At 30.8% G+C, this 26,284-nt stretch overlaps 1 protein-coding gene across 2 annotated transcripts in view; it reads right to left on the reverse strand.

The window, feature by feature from the left end:
* Positions 1-21,899, reverse strand: part of LOC148605150 (cyclic nucleotide-gated channel alpha-3-like) — a 67,663-nt gene extending 45,764 nt beyond the window's left edge. Inside the window, exon 1 of one of the 2 annotated variants that reach the window (XM_088548904.1) lies at positions 21,810-21,899. The gene's annotated coding sequence lies outside the window, so the exon portion shown is untranslated. The other variant, XM_088548903.1, reaches the window with a different exon arrangement.
* Positions 21,900-26,284: the final 4,385 nt, after the last annotated feature.

A 26,284-nucleotide genomic window follows, 5' to 3' on the forward strand; every position in this document is an offset into this window, starting at 1 on the left:
GGACCATTCGATGTATGTTATAAATTATCCTCCTGATAAACAGATACAGTGAATACTGTTTAAATCGAACCTTGCATTTTCCAAGCCATGTCTTAAAGAGGTAGACCTAAGGTAAGGGACACAACTCTTACAAATCATTGGAACGTTTCTTTTCAGCATTTTACACCAAATTCATGTAAGCATCAAAGTAACGTGGACTGAGTTCATTCTGTTTAAATGAAAGCTTAATAGGCTTTTGTGAAATTGAATATGATACAAACATATCGCTTATTTCAAGAGTTATATCCCTTACCTTAGGTTTACTTCCATTATAGGGCAGTGCTTTATAGTCCCTTTATATCAGGTTTATTTATGACCTTAGAACACCAAACACCTGTCTAAATCGAACAATGGGTGTGATTCACGTATACTAATTTAAGGCCTACTATTTTGCCAAAGTTTCCAGTTTTTCGATTTGCCTATTTTCAAGCTTAAATATCATCTGAATACTAATATACAGAAACATACTAGCTGTTGTATCATAATTTCATCACAAGGAGGGCACAAAACTCTGATTCTACACAGCTTGCAAAGAATGTTCACAAAAATGAGAGGATTAGGGTTAGTATTTTAATCCAAAAATATAGAGCGCAACCTATGAACAAAACATTCTTTTTGGTCAGGAGTTCTGATGGTACAGAAGGCTATTTGTGTATAAATATTAAAGTGTTCGACAAATGTTATCTTTGTTTTCTACTTTCTAAAATTTCTCATGAGATAAGATATTTTAAAACAATTTGACCAATTTTGCTTTATTATCATCTACAATGTTGGTGCAACACATGTATTAACAGCAATGAAACTTTGTTTTTAATGAAGGATCATATTCTACTAGTGTAATTTGCAATTTTCAAATTTATTTTTGGGCTGATTTTGATATTTTCTGAACCCACTCCCTTAAAAGTCCAAAAGGATTTGGTCAATATAGACTTCACTTAAGATCAGGCTAAGGTTCAATCAAACAGCATCAACATGTATCATATATTGAGTGCATGGTGTATTAGCCAATGTATGTCGGGCTGCTGATTCTTTACTAAAATCTTATTGATTTGCATTTTAAATACGCAGATTGTCTAACGAGCGAACAAAAAAAAAAACAGATATATATGTGTAGTCCAATCAGTACAGAAAAGTTACTCAATTAACAGTTGAAAAAAAATGAGAAAACATCACTTTATTTTGTCAATGGAAATGGATTGCTTTACGAATAAAATAATTACATGTAGAAGACAGTAACAGGAGTACAAGTCGTTAAGTTTAAAGTCGTTTTCTAGGACATGTTTGTTTCCAGTTTTATTCCATAACTCTAAAGAAATTGTAAAGTCTTGAATTCGACGACTGAATAATAATAATAATAAAAAAAAGGAGTGACATTGTGTGCTCCTGAGGGGTAAGCATGTCCTGCTTGAAGCGTTATCCGTCATATAATCTTTGCAGTTTATTACATCAAACTCATTCGTCTACCATGATATTTATATTGACAGTCAGACAATATTATCGTTTCATACAATTGTACATAACATCCATTAATATCTTCCTCAACTCGCTGACAAAAAATATTTAACTCAAGTCTTAGACATATTCTATAAATTAAAAAAAAATGAAAATCAAAAGTTAAGAAATGTAACATGCGATTGAAGCTCTTTGTCGCTGTTTGTTTTGTGTTCATCAGAATGTCAGCAATAGAAAGTAGACTTAGGGTAAGGGACATAACTCTTGAAATCAGTGATATGTTTGTATCATATTCAATTTCATCAAGCTACCATTTGAAAACAGAATGAAATCAATCCAAGTTACTTTGATGCTTACATACAATTGATGCAAAATGTTGAACACAAACATTCCATTGATTTGTAAGAGTTGTGTTAGGTCTACTGCCTTGAACAAGAAAAATGCTATTTCGAAAATGGCAGATTCTTTCTCACCAAAATGCAAACTATCAAATTTCGGCAAACTTGAAAGCATAAAATTGCATTGCCTCGAAATAAAAATAATTATATAACTGTCTTAATTATAGAAATAGGTAGTGACTTGGCGGGTGTTTCTAGAAAATCAGAGGACGCTTACCCTACCGATGCACCTGGTCCATGCTCCCAGTTTTTAGTAGAGTCCGAGTTGCTCATTTGTTTTTGTTACTTAGTATGCATGATTTTGGCTACTTTATGTTCTTTGTTGTGTATGTCTGTTTTCCATGTCTGGTCTTTCTCCCTGGATTACATTCTTTTGATTACCGCTATAACCTTGGTTCCCCCGACTACTCTTTCAATATAATAAAACAGTAAACGTGGTGTTACATACCTAAAAAAGAAGAAAATAAATGTGATTTACAAAAATAAACAGTAAGGATAAAGATAAAAGGCAACAATATCAATAAAACAAAACTAGCCACATATGTGTATCCATAATATTATACATACACAGACGGCCTTCCGAACTGATATTTGAAATAATCGCGTTAAGAGTGGCTATTAAGAATATACAGTATTGTTTGTCCATTAGGGAGAAAATAGCCATAGATTTGTTTCACCAATTGCAATGATCGATATAGGATAAGGCAAACTTACTTCGATTAGTACATTGTTCAGGGAAATAAGATATGTTTGGTAAAACCAAATCTGGAATTTTATGTCCGGTACTTTGATGGGCTACTGGCCTGATTTAATGATGCATTATGTTATTCCGTCCCATCGATTCTGAGAAAAAACGCAGAAATGTAGTTATAAACAATAAATTCAAATTCTTTTAAAATAAATTTCCGGCGTATCATTCATGACTAAATCTGACATTAGACGAAGCTTACAGCACAGCCACTTCATTCACTTTCATTCAATAAATTGTGTATTACTTTCCGTAAGAAACTGAAGAATGAGATTTTTTAAATGAAGGATTTTTATCTTTAAGCTTTTGACATTTAATTGATTTCAAGAAATTAAATTATTTTTTTATTGATTTTCATATCTAAGAAAAACATTATTGGTAAATTTTACATATCATAAACACTTACAAAAACCTGTTACACGATGATCAACATATCCATGTTTTTGACTGTGAATCACAATTTCTAGATATTCACAAAACAGAGTTAAGTTCACCAGGCCTTAAAGTTTTGAATATTGATGAAACCGTTGATAGATTAACGAATCCTTAATTTTAAAAACTGAATATAAATTATTCTATGGTTTTGACTTTTTAATTCAGATGTTTTATTTATGACACTCCTTTAACAGCACAACTGTTCACTAGTATATAATATTTTGGTTTAATTTGGTTCATTATATAGAACATGTTTTTTTGTACAGCGACATGGACATGTTTTGTGTAGTCTTTCCAGCCATGAATTACATTTTGCATGATTTTTATTTCCAAAGAACAAGGATTATATGAATAGTCACATGTTATTTTCTGTTTAAAACAATAATAAAATTAAAAATTGTAGTATTTCCAGCCATGAATTACATTTTGCATGATCGCAATTTGGAAAGCTACTATATAAAACATGACCACGTAGACCGTACGTGGTTGTTCGAGTTTGAAAGTTTTGAACACAGTAAAAATATACTGTAACTTTCCTTATTTGGACCAAGCATAAAGTGGAAACGTACATTTGAAACTAAAAAACGCTTTAAATAAAGCAGCAACTGATAATCAATAATGCTTTTTGTTCTTTGTAATTGCTATTAAGTTAAATGTTTCATTTTCTGTACTGCTTATTGTATCAACATCTGAAAGTATTTCTTTGAGAGAACCAAAACCTGAATTGTTCAATCAAAACCATAATGGGTATAAATCTACAAACATTTACCAATGCTATAAAATCCATGTGGTCGATGACGTATAGATTTTCCTTTTTATTGCAACAATTTAATGCAATTTGTGCCTCGAATCCTTCATAAAATTCAATTGTTATATCTTGTAATAAAATTATTACAACAATTTCATACAGACATGATCAATTTCCTTCAAATAAACTCAGCGAGATATTCCGTAAATATTGACAAATCATTAGTCTATGTAAGACACAAAAGTTCCCAGGAATCGTTGCAGTCAGGGGTTAATAGCTTAACTTGATAAGACACTATACAATGAAACAAACTAAGTGAAACCTGTCTAAACCAGACACTGTAAAATTGAAACTTGTCTTAACCAAAAACATAGAAAATTGTCTCAAACCAAGTCCGAAAACCACAAATCATTAATAATAAAACATAAAATTTGTTTGAACCAAACACTTTTAAAATTTTTTTGGGTTATTTAAATGCATTTCAAACCTGTGTAAAACGGCAACCTTCAATTATCGATTCAAAAGGGGTTATGTTTAGAAAGTTTTACCATTTTAAGTGAAAGTTCACTATTCATTCAAGTCTTCGTCATCAGTATCAAAAATAAAATATTAAAATGATAAAAAATGCTTTTCATTGATGGTGTTTCTTTGTTTTCTGTCTTTGACAGGGATAGAAAAGACAGTATATGCTTCATAATGATGTTTCTTTTAAAGGAATGGGTAACACTCTTTTTCCTCATCTGATTACAATTACAAAATCAACTAATGTAATTGATTTATAACGTACATTGACAACTGTCAATATAATTTCAATTAGGCTGCAGATTGTTTAGTTCAGTAAGTTTTAATTTACAATGTTTCAAAATGCAGTGGAATTGATATGAATGGTCTTATGAAAATAACTCACCAATTTTGACAAATTTCATGTTACCCTGCCGAAGCACCCCATGCTCCCAGTTTTTAGTGGTGTCCGAGTTGCTCATTTGCTTTTGTTATTTTGTATGTATGATTTTAGTTGCTTTATGTTCTTTGTTGTGTATGTCTGTTTTCCATGTCTGGTCTTTGTCCCTGGAATACATTCTATTAATTACCGCTATAACATTGGTTCCCTTCATTACTCTTTGCTATCCATGGTTGTTGGAGATCATTTAATTCATTTTTTGTTAAAATTGGCAATCTTTGTGTTTTAAACCTGCTTCATCATTTCCTTATATAAATGAAACCTGTATCTTAATTACCATAAACAAACTTAAAGATGGTACATGGAACAAGTGATTTAGTGTCTGTGCTTTGATGAGCCTAGTTATTGGCCTCCCGGGATTTTGTTGCGATAGACCTTTCCTAAATAAATATTGAAAATTTTAAATCAATGCTCTTAACGGTATTACATAATAAACTTTACAGTAATCAATATTTAAATCACTAAGACTTCATAAGATGTGAATTTGTGAATTTGTTTTTCTACCATGATTCCTTTGATTAATAAAGCAAGAAGTTTCTCAGATGTCTTGTTAATAAATTGTCAACCATGAGTGATGTAACAACAAATAAAACAAAACATTATACTTAAAAAAATATAACCTAAAGAAAACAATCCAACAATTTCACAACAAACTCCGAAAATCAAACAAAAAACTTCAACTGAACACACACGCAACAAAAATACACACAATAAAAAAGTATACAAATATTTGAAGTTACAATCCAAGAAAGAGGAAAGATCAGTAGTCCACAAGATAAAATAAAAACTTAAGGAAAATGTCATTTCTATCATAAAGCCCGGTACGATGTACATTAGGGGATGGTGAATATAATTCCATTGATGTCTAAGTTGACCTCAATTCTTACTTATTCATACATGTTAATATGAATCGGCTGGACAAATGTCAGTGATAAATATGTCATAAAAAGGGTACAATATCAGCATTAAATTCTTCTCGAGCATGAATACGAGTTTTGATTTTTATTGAAGGATTAGGCCAAAATTTTATTTTACACTAAGTCTATAGAATTCAATTCACAATTTAATATAAACACTTGACTAGTTCTTTATAATGGCAAACATTTCATTGTATGATTGTGCGTAATCCCTAGGGTTGACAAATAACCGAAATCCATAGTATCATATATCAATAAAGATATTACATATCATTAAAATACAACACAGCCTCCATTCAATATACATCAACACAATATTTTAAGCATTAACCTTTCATGAATAGATGTTTTAAACCAAATGTTGTTGAAAACGTCATGTTTTGAACCCAACAGCTGATGGGTAATAATTCAATATTCAAGTTTATAACCTTTTGATTGGATGAAGAAACATCCATCCGTATTAAAATTAGCTTATACTATTCACGTATTTTGAAATTGAAATAAAAAAGAAAAAAAAAAAAAAAAAAAAAAAAAAAAAAAAAAAAAAAAAAACATTGCTGCAGTTGTCCGTTTATCATTTTTTATATACTGAATATTACATGTGAAAATCCGTATCACATGCGGTATCACCCGAGACTACTATATCACTTAAATTCTAGGTCGGGGGTTGATACTACATGTGATACAGATTTTGACATGTCGTATGCATTATATCGTATATTTCAACTACACTCCAAGTATGGTCAGTGACGGGGTGCGATATAGGTAATGCGATATAGGTCCAGGGGTGATATAGAGTAAACTATATAGGGTTTAAACAAACTCTTATAATGCATATTCAAAAAAGGTATATTTTTATCTAAATATATGATATAACAACTTATTATTCTTTAATGTGTCGAAGAAACATAAAACAATCTACTTAATTTGTTTATGGCTAGTGTTTCTTATGCATTTTCACAGAAGTCCAAGGTGTATTATCTGTCTTGCGTGACTTAATCTAAACACGTAATACTCAAAAAATTAAATATAGACGTCCAACAAATTTTCCATTTCCCTTTCAATAAAAGAAGCAATCATCTCTGTTACTAGATTTTTAACGTTTTTCGTTCAACATAGCGATCATTTGGAGACTTTCCTGGAGGGATAGTTAGAATAAACATGAAATATTTTATTCGGGCAAGTAATTACAGATTAAATACCAAATCGTTTGCCCGCGATCACGAACGTCCATATGCAAGACCGTGTTACTCAAATTGGCGATTTTCATATGATTATCTTTCACTCCAATTAGATCGAAACAAATCAAATGGAAACATATACTGTGAAAGTACTATTGTTCGTGGGGTACCAATTTTCGTTGTTTGCATTGGTAGGTCAAACCGCAAAATTTGATTCCCGACTAATAATGGATTCCCACTGATGTGTATACTGAAAACTTCAAAACCACGAGTTCAATTAAGAATCCACGAACTTACGTTTTTTCCATAATCCACGAAAATTGGTATCCACGAATTAAAGTACTTTCACAGTATTGTTTAATATAATCTTTTTGAGAAAATCGGTAATGAAATTGCTTATAAAATCGGACATAGTACACTAACAATGAAATTATGATTTGTTGATTTTAATTAAAAGTATCGATCGAAGGCAATATAACACGTTTACATCTACAGTGCCTGATGTCTACTTTAATATCTAGATGGGGCCAGGTTCTTGGCACAATATTTTAAAATCTTATGATAACGCGTTTTATGGTATTTCTATAACAATTTATATAGAAAATAATATTACTGTAAGTTCATAAATTCTTTATTCCATGAAATATGGCCTTATTTAAAAATTGTATATTTGTAAGAAACAGCTGCATATATAATTATGTATGTGATCTAATTAATATTGTTATTGCAAAAAAATCTTAACCTTACTATAAACAGGTTTGCATAGAATGTTGTAAATTCTTTCGAATTTGTATTGAGGTTTTTCTTACCTTTGAGTACAATTTGAAGGTCTTACCCGGTCCAACGTAAACGTATAACGAAGTGTCTTATACACATATGATTAGAGTTTAATTCTCAAATCAGTGCATTTGAATGTATCACCATTATCAATGTACTACAGAAACGCAGCCCGTTAAATCAAATTTCGAACCCTGCTGATTTTCAAAGTAGTTGTTAAAAACTTAGTTTAACATCTCGTTTAAAATTTGAATACGTTTCAATCGCATGTGTATCTGAAGGAGTCTCACTTAACGTTATGTCTTTCGCATCAGTAGAATAGATTCAAATAGCCTTAGTTTAATATGACGTCAGAAATGGGACATTACACAGGTAGTTTTTATACGTTTTCAAATTGTTTTTCAATCAAATCAAAAAGACGAAAATGATTAACATTAATCCCACTTCCTATGGAGTATTTGCATATTCTTTGTTTTGTCCTGCAAGAAAGAATATAAACGTTACTTGGAAGGTGGGTAAAACTGTCTTATATCACTAAATACTAGTTATTATAAAGAATAATCAGGGAAACCAAGATTCTAGCGGAAATCAACATAATGTAATTCATGGACTTAGACCAACAGACCCACACAACAAAGAACGTAAAATGACCAAAGTGATACCTACAAAGCAAGAAAAATAGATAAGCAACTCGAATTCCACAAAAAGTTGGGATCATGGACCAGGTGCACCGGTAGGGTAAGCGTATTCTTCTTTTCTAGAAACAGCCGCAGAGCTGATTATAAAAAGTCAAGTCCGGGGCAAACAAAAGAAATAAGAAACTTAAGTCAAACGTAATATTGACTTATACGCAATCAAACGTTTTGAAGCAGGTATTAGAAAAACCTTGGAATGAGAATTCTAAGTCGTCTGTAATATCGACCACAACTTACATCACAAGTACTTATCAGAAGGTTAACAATGCATATCGACTCACTTGCTCACTAAAGAAAACGATGACCACGAAACTTTATGTTCCTTGTTGAGTGTGTCTGTTTTCAATGTCTTGTCTTTGTCCCTGGATTACATTCGTTTGATTTTGGCTAAAGTCTTGGTTATTTTTTATATAAATCATGAAATTAAATAAGATTATAAAAGAGTAATCAAGAGAACCAAGGTTCTAGCGGCAATAAAAAGAATGTAATCCAGGGACAAGGACCAGATATGGAGAACAGACATATACAACAAAGAAAATACGTAACTAAAATAATACATACAAAGTAACAAAAGTAATTGAGCAACTTGGACACCACTAAAAACTGGGAGCATAAACCAGGTTCACCGGTAGGGTAAGCGTCCACTGCTTTTCTTGAAACATCCGCCGAGTTGCTCATACAAAGTCAAGTCGGGGTAGTCAAAAGAGGAAAGGAAAACTATGACACGACGAATCAGTTTTCATGGCGCAGGTGGTTACAACGTAACGATCCACGAGTTCATGATTACGACCATACAACTTTTGTTTTATGGTCGTCAACTTAAAGAACATTTCTTGCAGGAAGACCATTGTAGTTAAGGCATCACAAAGGTATATGCTAGTAGATTAATTGAAAAACGAAATAAGACATGTTAAATGCAAGCTTTGTGTATTTTGGAATTATGTAATAAGTATAAAAATAGTTGTATGATATGTTATTCATTCCAGCCAATCCTGTTGCGTCGTGTATTTCTGTAATGACTTTTATTTCAAATGAATTGTAATCAAATGTGTAAAGTTGATGGTTATACCCACTCTTGGATATTGTGTTGCTGCTTGAGTAAATTATATAAACTTTGCATAACGTTTCAAAGGTCAATGTTTCGAAAAATTGATATACGACTTTATATTTCTTAGATGTTAAAAATGCGAAAATTCAATGTGTATTGACATAATGGATCTCATTTAAAATAAGTACAACAGTTTAGATCATATTTGTGTGTAAGAAGTTTACGTGCTTAATATCTACGTCTCAATATAGAGATAATAATTAAACAAATTGAACATTCTACTCCAGTGAATAGAAGCAAGCGTTACCCTATCTACCAACCACTTCCTTGATATGTAAGATAGACTATCATTTATTCTGAATAGAGTTCATTATATATATATTCCTGCCAGGTTCGTTGTAGTTACATTAAGTAGCACTCCAGCTAAGGATCATGCAAAATGTGATTCATGGGTAAAAAGCCTACATATTTTTATTTTTGATATTTTGTTTGAAATGTCATAGTGAACAGAAATAAACATGTGTTTTTTTCATATAACCTGTACTCTAAGGAGATAAAAATTATATAGAATGCCCTGTAGATTTCAAAATTTAGGGCAATAACTCTGTAAATGACACCCAAATACAATAGAATCTATTGGATTTTCAATGTCGCTAATCTCCTAAGAGAAGGTAGATTTGAATGAATAATTACACATTTCATAGTATAGACCCATAAAACAACTTAATTACAAAAATAAAAATATGTAGCCTTTTTTGGGTGTATCACATTTTTCAGATTTGCATGATTCTTAAAAAGACTGTTACTTAAGATGTTAGGTTCAGGATATGAAAACGTCTAAAACAAAACATAACGGAAATTTGCTTGCATGATATTTTTCCACGCATAAGATATAAATCATTATTGATAATACGCATCTACATCATCGCTACAATTATTAGGTAGATAATGTTGATAATACTCATACACTCGTACTTCTAATTGAAAATATTATCCATGCATGTGAGTTCATTACGAAGAGTCCCTTATACTTCCAAGCTTTCAGTTGACCCGCCCCCTCTTTACAAAATGCCTAATTGTCATTTTCCATCGACCCATTTTTCTTTCCACACGTCTCATTCCCTTTTTTTGAACATCACTTGGTATGTAATTAACATGGATTATACATGTAACTAATTTATCAATTGTTTTAATTTAATATAATATATTAGCACTTAAAACTAAAGTATCATTTGTTTATCACCAATTTATACCGAAAAGAAACAATTTTTCACGTACCTGGCCCTAAGTTCATTTCTTTAATATCATACGCCCCATGCTCAATGTCGCAATCTCAGTTGCCCCATACCCCATTTGGTGGAAAGTTTAACCCATATTGGTACTGGTCTTAATGACACTCTCTTTTTTTTTATTTAGAAAAATCTAGGAATAAGAAACTGCGACATTCTCATCTAGTCCCTGGGATATACAATATGACCAATGCGGTCAAACAACCTTATTAGTATCTAATACAATTTTAACGCTTTATCACTGTCAACCTGCTATTTTGAGACGTGATCAGTGTCCTAGAATTGGAGGTGTCGGACTTGAATAATATTATACAACAAACGTCATAATATTCCAAATTCAATTTTGTATTGTAAAAGTGGATCTTTTCACGGCTGGATTTGGCTTTTAATTCTGAAATAATTGAATTGAATTGAATTCTTGTAAAAAATCGTTTCAATCGATAGTTCAATATTTTAATCTAATGCTAATGATGAGAGGTTACTACTTGACAAATGTGTTAAGCATAAAATAATTTGCAATATTTATGATTGGTATTTCTTATTCACTAATATGAAGTTGTGAAGTATAGCATGATAATATCTTGAAAAGAAGGTAGCATTATTTTATACTCTTAGAAATTAAGAACGCATTAAAACAATTTTAACTTTAATTGATAGAAAATGCAAAATCCGTAATCATCTCTGAGTTAAACCTTTCAAAGCAAAAAGAAAAAAAAATGTAAGATTATAAATTTAAATCTTTTGTGATATACAGTTTTCGTCGTTGTATCGTGCAAAAACTTGATCGATTGTCCTGCTATTCATCTAAATATATCACTGTCATATGTTTATGAAATGATCACTCCAAGCTCAGATAAATGTTTTACGTACAAATACACTCTACATGCTGTATTAAAAAACCCTATGAAAATGAATTAATGTCAGATTTGCAAAGCGAAAGTAAAAAAATATATGTGACGTTATACGATTGTTAAACAAATTGAATACTTGTTGAGAATTTTGAATGATCTGTCTTCAGCCCCCCCCCCCCAAAAAAAAAAAAACAAAAAAAACAAAAAAAAAAACGGTGGAAGCGAATTTACCGCAGTTTGGAGCTCCGAAACGAAACACTTCTTTCATTTTATTTCCGTGACTCAACTCTGCGTTTAACAAAATGTATGACATGAGTGGTAAAAACTGGAATAGATTGGTTTAAAACGTTAGTCATTCATCTACAGCCGGGGACTTAATGAGTTAAAAATACAAAGTGAACAAGTCATATATCACATAAAAAACGTGAAAGTTAATTCTAAAATTCACTAAATATGGAATCGGAAGCTTACTGAAAATATTCAAGAATGTTCGAATTTCTGATAAATATAGTTGATTGCAAGTAAACCAACTGTGTCGCTTGTCAATTGAAGTTTAATTACATAAAAATAATTTGTTCTGTCGTAGAAATATGCGATAGTGATTGGTGCTTGTAAAGAGTTCAAGGTGGGGGTATCATAACAATTTGATGACATTACACTATTAACCCACATGACGCAAGTTGGTCAGCAAAAGGTCAGCACTCCACTGAAAAACATATATTACCGAATGTAAATTTGAGTAGCTTTGAAAAAATCTTTAATGGAATATCAAGTAGTTGTAAAATTCTATAGAATTGATTTGTACATGTGCATTGCCGTTATTTAAGCAGTTAAAGTGATTGTCCTTGCGTTATCCAAAAATGAGTGAAAACCTTTTTAGTTCTACTTTGCTAATGGAACGCAAATATTACATTAGTTACGCACTGTTTCTTTATGAAATTACTTAATTATTTTGAGTTGCTGCATATTTTTAATTAACCGATCCCCCCAAAAATAAAATTTCGATATTCATTCCGTTTGTAAAAGAGATATGATGTAACAGAAATGTGGTAAAGATTTGGTGATTTATTTCAAATTAAATTACAGCAAAAAAAAAAAAATAAAAAAATTAAAAAAAACAAAAATAAAAAAAAAACAAAAAAAAAAACGCCTAAAACCATTAACAAAAAAAAAAGAGATAAGAGATAAGACTTCCTATATATGTAGAATCTAAGACCAGAACTATGAAAGGCGAAAAAATATTCTGACGAAAGACGAAATTTGTCGACACGAAAGTATACGATTGAGCAAGTATGGAGGCACTGGTTTGTCTTTTAATACGTCGGTGGACACGGTTGTATATTTATCTATTTATTTAATGATAATTTGCCTGTGTAGGAATGGAATGTATTCTGATTTCCCACATCCACCTCACCGAATGAGCTTCGCCAATAGTAACATGGCGGTGCACCGTAAACAAAGAAAGAGCGCCGTCCTTCATAGGCAAAGCCAAAAATCATATTAAGAACAACCCCCTATTTTTTTTATATACAACTCACATACAGGTATATGTATGAAAAACAGTTTTAATAGAAATAACGAAGTATATTACATGCTGTCAAAATAGCTCAATTTTAGGAGAATGCTTATGGTAAATACGTCAAAGAGACTACCGCTCCACTGGGATGAAAAGGGCCACCATTCGGCAACCCAAAGGTCTTTAATGAACGACGAGGAAACCCTCACGCCAATTGGTAAGCTGCAGCTGGCCCGAACATTTCTCACAGGTACAGCGAAATTGTTGCCTCTATAATTTCCAGTAACATAAAGTAAACTTATAGTTAAAACGACACAAAACAAACAGGGGCTAGAAATTCCTGATTTGGTACAGCCAATGTTCTGTTTCCGATCACTATATACACATAGCATATTTATGAAAAAGTAAAACAACCAAGACGTAAAAGGGATTTCTTAATTAGAACAGAGACAACACTCAAAGTGTTTCCATAATAAAAACAAAATAGAACCAGATTTGCAACAATGAACATAATTATGCAAAAAAAAAAAAAAACCGATTATTAGGTTTCTGATATAAACGAGTACGTGAAAATGACAAAATATCGATAATTTACCGAGTATTATAAACATCACCACAAATATCAGCATTGTAAACGAGACAGTACATTGTTGCAAAAACAAAGAAAGAGATCTTCGTAACTATTAATAAGGAGACTACTTTCCTACTATCGAGGAACTTAAGTCCATTCATTAAAGTCTGTGGTTCATTACGGATATAACAATGAGCAATTAACATTTTGATCAATATTAAACCTCAATAAATTTCTGTTTTATTGTAGTACAAGTAATAACTTTACCCCTTGATACATTCTTGCGGTAAAATAAATAAAAGGAATTAGTAAACAAAACGACAAGAAAAAAAAAACAAAAAGAAAAAGAAAACAAAAGCAAAAAAACAAACAACAACAAAATACCAACAATACAACCACCAAACTGACATACACATTAAACATTTTAATAAAAGAATCACAAATTAAGTGTAAAAATCAAAAACACTTGCTTTTTGTACAACATTCCAAGAATACATAATTAAGAAACTGATTACCTTTGCAGACCACATGGGTTAATTCCCGGTTTTAGTGTGATCTGATCTGTAGACATTTTTCGTTTTTTTTTTTAGTTTTTTGTGTTTTACATGTTGTTGTTTGTGTGATAAAATGTGTGTGTTGCTTGCGTTTTCTAGTCCAAGAATTGCTACTCGTTTGTACTTTCATTATTACTACTTCGTTTAAGTATTTGTATCATATAATAAAGTATGAGTCTGTTTAAAAACTAGGCAGGAGTGATTCATCATATCTCAAGATAATAAAAATAACTGTTCAAATTCGTTTGTGACGTCCTAAAACAACTCCTTCTGTGTTCATTCCCTTGGATCTGCTATAAATCGTGAAATATTTTTGCCTGGATATAGTGTTAAAGTTCTGGCGGGAAATATTCCTGTTTTTTTTTGTTCAGTAGTAGAACACAACCATATTTTAAGTCCACCTTTCATTTACACTCTTATTATCGAAAACAGTTTCTTTGAGGCGTACTGAAGGATTTCCAATAAAACCAAATTTGGGATTAAGAAATCATAAGCGTCTTATTGGTTTTAAGGCATTTAAAGCTGCTTTAGATGTCAAATTTGTTCAGTTTTTATTCTACTGAATTTAGCGCTGCTTCAATAAAATGAGTTTGTAGTAATATAATTGAAGCAATAAATGTCGATAATACCTACAAAAGCAACAACACCTATTCATGACTTTAATGCATTTTTTTGAAGATATCAAATGAAATTATACAGGAAAAGTACAATTTAGTGGAAATAATGCAAAAAAAATTAAGAAAATGACAGCGAAAGCAGCTTAAACACTGAGTAAATGTCGAAATACTCTTACGAATAACAATCCCTTCTGTAATAATACCCGTATTCTCTTGTAAGTGATATTCAGATATCGTCAAAGTTGATTACTATACATTCATTTATGACATTTAATGGTACAGTTCAAAATAAAAGACGTTGTTAAATTTGAATACTGCGTAAACATGTATTATTTTTAAACATTTCAGAAAAGGAAAGAAAATATGCTTACTTTTCATGTAAATCATCGGCGGTTATATTAGATAGTCATCAATGTTCATTTACGTATAGGAGTAAATTGAATAAGACTACATGCATGTAATTATTGCAATATCACTTATTCAAATCCAGTTAAAATATATATAGTCATCCGAAATGTATTTTTTTAAATAAATTATTATATTTTAGTTCAGACAGATAAACAGAAACAAACAAAAACAAAACAAAAACAAAAACAAACAAAAACAAAAACAAAAACAAAACAAAAAATAAATAAAATAATGGTACAAACACATTTCATTTTCGTGATATGTGCCATTGATTATATTCCATTGCGTATTTTAATAGCAAAATCTGTAACATAAACATAGGTTTATGAAAATTATAAAATCATAAAAATGTTTTTTCATGCAGAAAAAAATATGAGCACAAATCGCTTGGAACTTCGCCCCATTAAATACAATTTTTAGAAACTTCTGGATCTGTCCTTGCATTTTCATAAATAAATGGCTTATATGACTTAATTATTAACCCTGATACAGGAAGTGATCAAATGTTACGACATTTGTCATATAATTTTTCCCCTTATATAAACATAATTAGTAAATCAAATTTGCATAGATATAAAAGAAGAATCCATAGAATAAGCCACTAGGATTGCCTGTAAGCTTCCGGTACAATGGTCTATATACACCACAGCGCGGGGTAAACTAATGACATAAATGGCCAGCTGGTGGTAATTGAATGAATCATGGAGTCATCAGTCTCCATGAACTATTTCGGTTTTAATAAGACTAATTTTTTTATGTTTTTGAAAAGACGCAGCCTATGTATTACACAGAATAGCAACCATTATGGAGCAAACATCTGTTTCAAAGTTAGTAAAATTGGGTAAAACTTACCGTTTCATCCTTGCTGCGAACAATAGACCTTTAAAAAACGCTACATTAGAAACAAAATTAACTTTTAATCAGGCACTGTTCCTACGAGGTCAATTACTGTGTATAGAATTATGAAAGAGCTAAGTGATAGCCAAATTTCTCCCACTTTTACTAATCAGGCACTTTAACAACTAAGAGGTAAAATTTTAAGCTTGTATATAGAAAATATGAAAACAAAATCTGGCTTTGTGCTGTAAACAAATGTGAAAACTAGTGAACAATTACTACGCAATGCAAATAGAGAAATACACAAGATTTAACATGCTGTATATTAATGTGAACAATATAAATAAAAATACATACACATTTTTGTTTGAGAATTAAAGAATTTAATTTGTAAAATTGAAACTGAAAAGTGTTAACAGAATACAACATAAACCGTAACCAGTGTTGATAATCACTTTATAGAAAAGATGCACTTAAGCTTGGTAAACTGCCAATGAATTCGTCAATAATCCTTATCTTCTTTGATGTTCTATATGTTATTTCGACGCTGTCAGTATAGTTTCGCTTTTTACCCTTTGACATTAAGGACGCTCTTCTATGAAAACGCAAGTCTCCTGATAGCAATTCCCGATTGACCAAATACTGATAACTTAGTGGCGTTCATAAAAACTGTATTGAAAGTTTGAAATTGCGTTCGAAAAAAAACTGTGTTGAAAATTTATAGTTGCCTGCCATGTGCTATTTTCTTGAAAGAAATCAAGGATTTATAAAAAAAACTCCATAACTCCTTGAAGAAATGTAGAAACTCAGAAGTGAAATTATGATGCGTCGGCTATCTTGTGGATATTTGCGAAATTTTACCTACGAAGTATGTCAATTAATAATCAATTTTCATTTTATATAAAGTTAGCTATTCCTTTACAAACGCTGTTTCATAGGAATTAAACAAAACAATAGATTTCTCGTATACTGAGGGTCACATATGGCCAGCGTTCAATATTTTCGTTTTTATAACGATTTGATGAATTTGCAGAAGTTTGTTAGGGAGTGATTAGTTTGAATTTGTAAAACATTGTCAATACCACAAAATGAAGCATAATCACACCATATTTCTTATTTACCATGAAAATGTAACATAATATTGAGGTATATGGATAGGTGGCAATATGTGATGTGTAGTCAATACGACGACATTCAGTGTAATCAAACGATATTCCTTCATTAAGATGTAGCATAACATATTAGCTGCAATATGTATTGTGTGGTCAATACCAAGACATTCAGTGGACTCAAACGATATTCCTTCTTTAAGATGCAGTATAAGAATTACCTGCAATACGTTATGTGACGATTTGAAATTAAAATTTACATTTTACTTATTGTTAAAGTGAAATAGTGAAATATTTCATCTGATTTTAGGTTTAAAATAAATTTAAAACGTTGGAGTGCTCTGACGTCATGAGAGACTTATTATACTCATGCGCTAGTCTCAAACATAAGATTTTTGTTAAGAAAAGCAAAACAAATTTGAAAATTAAAAACATTGAGAGAAGTCATTTCAGTTATGGCAAACTCGACCAATCTATTCGTTACGTGTCATTTATTGTCACATTTTGGTTAGTCACCCATACCGGATATTTATTCGATAAATGTTTTGCACGTTTTGACTTTTTATAATCTATCACTATAAAATTGATCTATTAATGAGATAGTGTCAGATTCCGAAACACTTTTACAATACTAAAATAGTTAACAGATGTTGATCCAAACCCCAAATATTATACACATCTGTGGATTATTACCAAAAATTGGAAAAGCAACAAACTCCTTAAGAGGTAATAATAGTAAGCTCCACCAACAGCGTGATAATATTTGCCTCAAGTTAAATCTAGATAGGATTTCAATGCAATCTGGTGCGATGACATCTATGATATATTGAAGAAAGTCACTCCGTGAAATCTAATTTCAACCTTCGCTGATTTCTAAACTATTTGTTTGTAAATCAATTGAAAAGGGGGAAATGGTTTTTATACTTAAATGTTATTTTATATATGAAAGAATGGTAAATTGTAAGATACTTACGTTTCAAGGTAACAAAAATTGTAAGTATGGATTATGTTTAAAGTTTACTTCGAACTATAAACGCATATCATAGGAAGAGTTTTAAGAAGTGGACTGATAAGCTTAAATATTGTTTATTTTAGGTCAAAATGCAAAAAAAAATTTAAATACACTCAAAACAAATTAAAACCATTTTTTTATATTCATGAGCTAATTTCAGGTTATAGAAAACGGTCACTGCTTGAATTTTAGTATCGATGACGTCATGAAGTCGAATCTATATTTGCACTACTGATGATATTCAGTTCATTTGTCAGAATATTCTTGTTTCTACAAATAATTACTGATGCAATTATAAACATAATTATAGCAAAAGCTTAAAGGTAAGTTTTTGTAAGAATCAGGAAAAATGGGAAAAATCAGAAACATGCACGTCAAAAACCCGTCGATTTGACAATATAATTTCTCTTAAGGATGCATTCTCTATTTGAAAAGGCCACAATATGATCTCTGCAGTTCCGGATTTGCTCAGAAAGTTTTCAATAGAATGTTAGAAAAATCAGGTTTTTGACAGAGTTATCTACCCTTGAAATGTACATTTTTTATGTTTTTCAATGAAATTATAACTCAATTTACCAAAGTGATAAGGAACATTTTTTTCCAGATTCTTGGTATGCAAATTGTCCAAATAAACTTGGTGGGTTTGTTCATACCATGTTTCACCCACTGCCTAATTCATACAGAGTCTGACACTAAATTGAAACAAAGGAAAAACAAAAACACAAAACATAATGCACATAATTAATTTGTTTGGCATATTTCTCCAGATTGAACAATGTAAAACACCAACGGCCATAATTTTATGCAACTGATCGAGACTTAAACAAACCTGTAACAGAATGAATTAATAAATTCAAGTTTTTCTATTCGGGTCTTAAGTTGTTATGGTAAGATTTATTCAAAGTTATCTAGCTAGTATATCATGACTGGTGTGAGGTATAATTATATAGAATTATAAATGCAGCTAACAAATACATGTAGCTGCGTCAATAAAACCTCCCACACATATACGAAAATGCTTTGATAAAAATCTTTAAAATAATGAAAACGTTCGGACTTTGTTTACTATTTATACCTTAAATAAACTGTAATACTTCCGTACATGTTAAATGTAAGTCTCAATACTAAACAAGCAGTGGTTGAAATATGTTTGGAAATAATCATTACTTTGACAGTGTCATTTAACAATTTATACATCTGAATAAAAGAATCAGGAAAACATGTCCATATTTGTTTGGTGGTATGAGGTATAATTTCATAATTTCACTCAAAATGAACATATCGGGGCGAATAACTCTGTCATTATCCTAAATTCTCTATATTCTAAAGAACAATAACCATCTCAAGCGATACAGATATCACAAGTGGTCATTTGAAAAGATAATACTTTCTTAAGAGGACAAGTATGGTGTAAGAGTAGGCTTTTTGAGATGCAAGTTCTAGGTTTTGCCCGTTTAGCCCAAACTTTACTAATACTTGTGCCTAATAAACAACATGATATTGACTAAGTTATTCTGTAATGATGTATGGTATACAAGGCCGATTAAAAGGACCAAAGTATGACTTACTGTACACTTAACGAGGAATGTTAAGAGTAAGGGACACCACTCTTACAAATCATTGCAATGTTTGTATTCAGCATTTTACATCAATTTCATGTAAGCATCGAAGTAACTTGGACTGATTTCATTCTGCTTCAAATGAAAGCTTGATAGGCTTTGCGATACATATTACTGATTTCAAAATTTATGTCCCTTACCCTAGGTCCACCTCCTTATATAGCAAAAGAAGTCATAATATATAAGAAACTCGTAAAACGTCTCATCGCCATAGAGTTTGATCACAAGAAATAGTATCTTCTACATCACAGTTTCTAGGAATAAAATAAAAGATGGTGGGTGCATAGACAAATCAGCACAGACATAAATACAAAGGACATAAGTGAAAAAAAAACTGATTAAGTCGGCCAGCAACCGGTCATCGTACTTTTAGAAAGTTACTGGTATTGACTGTACTTAATCTTAAAATGGGGATAGTTTCTAGAAAAAAATACGATGCTTATATACACGATCAATTATTTCTTCTGAGGCTGATTGCTTATTTTTTCATTTATTAAATACTATTACTTGCTTTGCTTTTAAACAATTAATCAAATCCTGTTTCATTTTCCTTTATTTATTCGTTTTCAAATCTTTTTAACCTTATCACAACTTAAAACACACTAAATTTTATTTTCAACACAATTGTAGTATTATAATGAAATAACCTTTATCAGTTAAGATCTACGTGTAACAGTTGGGAAAAAAACTATTATATCAAACCAACATTTTATCGGTTGTTAGAATACGAGCTTTGATGTTTAGTCACTGTGAATTTTATAGCTTTGTCCTTAGCAAAATTCCATATCCATATCATACCCATATCGTATATTTCATCGCCTGAATATAGCTGAAATATTGCTGCTCGGGCGTTAAACCCTTAAAATCAATCAATCAATCATATATTTCATATTTCTATATTGGTTTTATTTGCAATTCTTTTTTCCATTTAACATGTCTTAAATTTTATTCGTCAACATTTACATGTCTGATATTTCAATAACTTGTTTTTTTTTTTTAAAGTACCTCTTGTATTCTTATAGTAGAATTGTAAGCAAATGTATTTTCTGATATATATGTATCCATCAAGAAGGGTTATTAAGGATGATTATAGGATCAATCTATCTGTTAGTAATGAAAGTAAAAGAACACTGATCTCACTAAATTTACAACATGAAAAGTTATTGTACACGCAAAATACGATGAATTAGGCCACTGACCTTAAACAAAAATAGTAATCATAGACACACACATTTTGTTCGAATAACAACATGTAACATTATGGCATTGTCACCATATAGTAAATACTACTTTTGCTTTATGACACAGTTCGATTTCATTCCTAGAAAATATACATTATATCGTGAAATGAATAATAAATGATGCAATTTAATCTACAAATTCATGATAATAATCAGAATTTTACAAGTTCGTAGATTTGTATGTCGGTTATTCCGATGTCGTTTAAATTATAAATGTATTTCTATTAGGTTTACATGTTCGAGCATTTTCTGCAATCATTTAATCTTTTTGCAACCAAACAAGATAAAAAAAAACTTAGAACAAATGTGAATTAATGTTATAATAACATTTCTCAGCAGTGCTTATCAAACAATACATTATGTATGTAGCCATATCTAAATTTGTTATCAAATTAAATTTAAGGTCAATATCGTTGTCTCCAAAGTTGTGTTTTTCTTTTTAATTTTACTTATTGTCACTGTTATATTTTCTACATTATAGTGATAGTGAGTAGAACTTTCTAGTTTTAACTATATGACACTTACCTGAGAAGTAATAGAAATAACAGCCACATTCACAATTTATGATTTTCATTTTCATATATTCCTAATGAGGTCACTGTATTTCTCATTTTTAAAATTTATCCGTAAAAGGAACTTACAGTTTTATATATTAAAAAATCCCTCAATTGAAAACGACGTTAAAACAAGATCTGTATTATTCCATTTTTAAAATCAACATCACATCGTAATACCAAAGAAAAAAATATCTATTTTTCCGTAGATTAATATTTTCCCGATATATACCTGTTGTGTGTATATCTAATATAAATACGGATCTAAGAGCCGTATGGTGAATCACGTGATTTCATCTAAATCATTACTGTTGTCATTTCGATATATTGTTGATTTCACAGTTTCCATAGCAACGTGATCCTAGTGAAGAAAACACTTGGATTGCGAAATATCTTCCAGGTCGTTTCCAAATACAATAATGTAATTACTTATTTCAATCAGTTATTAATTTTGAATACACCAAGGAGGCCCATACAGTAATTAATATATTTTAGTATTAGATTTGATTAGGACGTCAATTAATTGAAGAAAATCATTTGAATATAAGCATTTCTATATTGAACTAATCAATGAGCAGAAAGATTAATCGTTTTCAATATCTACTCGGGAAACATTTTTGTTTCACATTTATACAAATTCAACAACTGTATCTCAATTGGTAAAATATATATGTTGCTTTTTAACGTATCGATGTGAAAGTTAATGAGATACAATTGACGAGGTTAGGTAACAGTATGAGTGTCTGTCGTTTAAACAGAATCAGTATGAAATCAATATACCTGACAGTGATTGTAAAAAGTCTTGTTTGTTTTGCTCGGATGTGTTTAAACGCTTAGCACGTCCTTAATGTCTGGATAAAGAGGTTCTTTAATGTGATAGAAGAGGTTAATGTGTCCCAAAGGTAAAAAAACAATGAGAGAAAATCCATAAAATTTACTGAACAATGATTGAAGGCTTAGTACTTTATTGGATATGTCATATAAACCTTTATTCCGAATTGGAAAATTTAATGCATCTTTAGAATTTCTTTTCATTTTTTAACTATTGTAAAGACATTATTAATCTAAGTTATCAATTGAAATATACAAACCCTCTTCATTTAGTCATTAAAAAATTATCAATTAATTGAGCGTCTATTAAAACAGATCATTGATTCCAGATCAAAGTAATCTGTCTGTATAATTTATTATTTGCTGATTTTATCTCTTGTATATTCGAACTTTTGTGTTTGCCTTCGTCATAAAAACAAATCAGAATTGAATATCCAAAAACATGGCTAAAGATGACAAAAATTTTTTGTAATATTTTTTTTTATCATGGCAATTGGAATCCGACAATTGACCTTCAGAAAAGTTCTAATAACTTATAGACTGTAATCGAGAGAGAGAGAGAGAGAGAGAGAGAGAGAGAGAGAGAGAGAGAGAGAGAGAGAGAGAGAGAGAGAGAGTTATGGATAGTGTTTTTTTTTCTTGTTTTGGAGCTGTAAACACTGCACGTAGTTCGAGACTTTAATATTACCATTCAAGTAACGTTTCAATTTGTTGTTGAACCACGTTAACAAAAAAAAATGTTGGACATTTTATTTACAGTTCTTTTGAAAGATAATTTGTGATGTTCAAATTACCTTTTTATTGAAATTGTCGCCATATAATTTTCAAAACAAGTAAGAATAAAGTACACGAAGTTTCCTATGTTCATGATAAATGTGTTTTGTTCGTGAAATGTATTTGTTGGGAAGTCAGTTCATGTAAATTTTACGATAAATTAGAATATGGCGCCATGTAATAATTACTTGAGAAATTAATTCAAACATAATTGGAACATAATCATTTCAACCATCAAAGATGTGAATATAAGCCTTTTGTGATGACCTAATTGAGTTTCGACATGCTCAACATTGGACAGACCTTTAGAAATTCGTGTACATTATTGAAATGAAACGTCGTTTGAAAATGGGATAACGTCGCGTAATATTGCTTACTTCTAACCAACTGTCCCAAGATTTTGTATTCTCTGAGAGGGCTTCCTATAGTGTTCAGGGTAAATTTTGAACACCAGACGTTGTTTCTGACCGAGCATGAAAAATCGGAACATACAAAAACGTAAACGTAATGTTGTTCTTTTCCAATCTGATCAAATGCATTTACTAGGTTATTCACAACCTTTTTCCCAAAATCATAGAATTTAAAACCGTTTGACAAAAGCGTTCAAGTATAAAACAAAAACAACTTATCCCACCAATCAAGTTTCTATTAAGTATCTGATATATACAGTGTGTATGTTTGCTATGTTTACTTTTTTGTTACAGAAGTATATACAGAATATGAAAACAGAATTACCGTCAGGTATCAATAAAACTATTTCTATCTCAAAGTAAATTGGTAATTACCATAGTCATGAAAAAGTGTTTGAAATTGTTTTTATGATATTGTTAGATGAGTTAAATTCGATGGTATATTGATGGGTACCTAACGGTATGACGTTTCCGTTTCGTATTTGACAAAGACTTTCGTTTATAATGCATGTTGTTCTTTTTCCTGGATTTTACCTGCGGCGAACAATATTGCTTGTAAGAAACAGGAGCTACTGGTCGAAACAGAGCTTCTGAATTAAAGTATTAGCCTCTGTAAGAATCAGGCAGTAAGTGTTTTGAAAATAACGGAATTTCGGCGGAATGCATTATTTTCCTTTTTCTAGGTTGTGATGAGAAGCATCAGATCATATTAGTTTCATTTAAATGGTTCTTTTAATTAAAAATTATGGCCGTGAGAAAAGTGAATTTCGGTTTCATTGAAATTTTCGGTTTTTTCGTTGCACTGGTAACAGACAACTTATTAATATATTAGATGTTTATAGATTAATGGTCATAACAAATATTGTGTACATAATGCAATTTTAATCACACAGCATGCATGTTACAAAGTCAATTTAACCAACTAACCAACAAAAAAAATTATTATGTTTTCGTTCATTTCGTTTCTCAGTTTGTCAGTACCAGACATTATTCTGCAAGTAACTTCTCCCCTTTCTTTCAATCAAAAGCGTGTTGATTCATTGTAGATTTTACATTGAAGAAATGTTGATTGAGAGATGATTGTTGAGAAATATATGAAAACGATGTATTGCTGAGTTTACCGAATGGAAATTCAATTCCGGAAAATCTTATGGTAAAAAGAAAGTTTTAAATGTAAAATCAACACTGTTACGAATATAACATCATATTGAAAATAAAATATATGTAAAGACCATAAATAAATAAATAACCCATGTTATTGTTTTTAATACCTTACTGAAGGCAACATATTCTGCTTGTAAATCTCGATTACCTCTGTATAAAGACCCACTGCCTATTGTAACATTTTTATCAATTGCCCTTGAAAGGTCATTATAGACAGGTTTAAATGTGAATATTAATTTATCAACAAATTTATTAAAATAATATGCGTTTTTTTTACGAAGTTTCATCCTATATTTTTTTTAATTTTGTTACATGAACGTTGTATGATCAAAGAGTAGTCAAGGGAACCAAGGTTCTGGCGGTAATCAAAAGAATGTAATCCAGGGACAAAGACCAGACATGGAAAACAGACATACACAACAAAAAACATAAAGTAACTAAAATAATGCATACAAAGTAACAAAAGCAGTTGAGCAACTCGGACTCCACTAAAAACTGGGAGCATGGACCAGGTGCACCGGTAGGGTAAGCGTCCTCTGCTTTTCTACAAACACCCACCGAGTTGCTCATAAAAAGCAAAGTCTGGGGTAGACGAAATTGTATTATGTACAAACATTTTGTTTTGACTACAAATCCGCTCTAAAGTTATTTTTGTTTATTTATTTATTTTTTTATTTGATTAGGCTCATTGAACTCTACAATCGTACTATATTTCAAGTTTTATCCATAGCTAGATATATGAGATATTACAAAGTTCTACAAAATGACTTCTTGCGTTTCCATTAAAACGATAGCCATTTTCCGGCCAAAAATGATTACCTATCTCAATGAAACTTACCTTTGACCACGTTTCAGTTCATTCCTTTCAGCGATTCTCACTGAAAACTCCTTCCAAAATCATTTGAAAAAGATAATAATAATGATGACAATAGTACGAAACATTGCAATAAAAATATGTCGCCTGATATGCGTTTCGGGCCTCATAATAAGACAAATCTAATTAATCACACATGTAGCAAAATCGAAAGAAGGAAAATGACCTGTGCTTCTTTGTAAATTAGTATAGGTTAACATGAGTATGTTTGGGATTCAATATCTATATTCTGTTAAAATAAAGGGTACTTCTGATACTATACGAAGACTAAACTTGCAGTGAGTTACATTTTAGTAAAGAAATTAGACCAAAGTTTACGTACCATTTGATCCATCGTTTTAAAGCCAAAACTCTGTCATATCTTGTGATGTTCTATTTTTCGAATTTACGTAAGGAATTTGTGATTTTTTTTCGTACATGAGCCATTATAGATAAAATAGTTTATGAGAATATTATCATTAAGTTTGTCCCCAAAAAGACATGATTATGATATAAAACAATAAGACATATCTATGGTAATAGCGTTTTATGTCTTCGACCCATATTGACTTAATCAGCATTTTGACGTCATCTATACCAACGCAAGAGATTTTATCAAAAACTCATGAATATTTTCCGTCGTGCCAATGACCTCATACCACATCTATTAAAATT

Source organism: Perna viridis, chromosome 10 (genome assembly GCF_037379345.1).
Source record: "Perna viridis isolate PV_CMFRI_1.1 ecotype Kerala chromosome 10, ASM3737934v1, whole genome shotgun sequence".
In the NCBI taxonomy this organism is placed as follows: domain Eukaryota; kingdom Metazoa; phylum Mollusca; class Bivalvia; order Mytilida; family Mytilidae; genus Perna; species Perna viridis.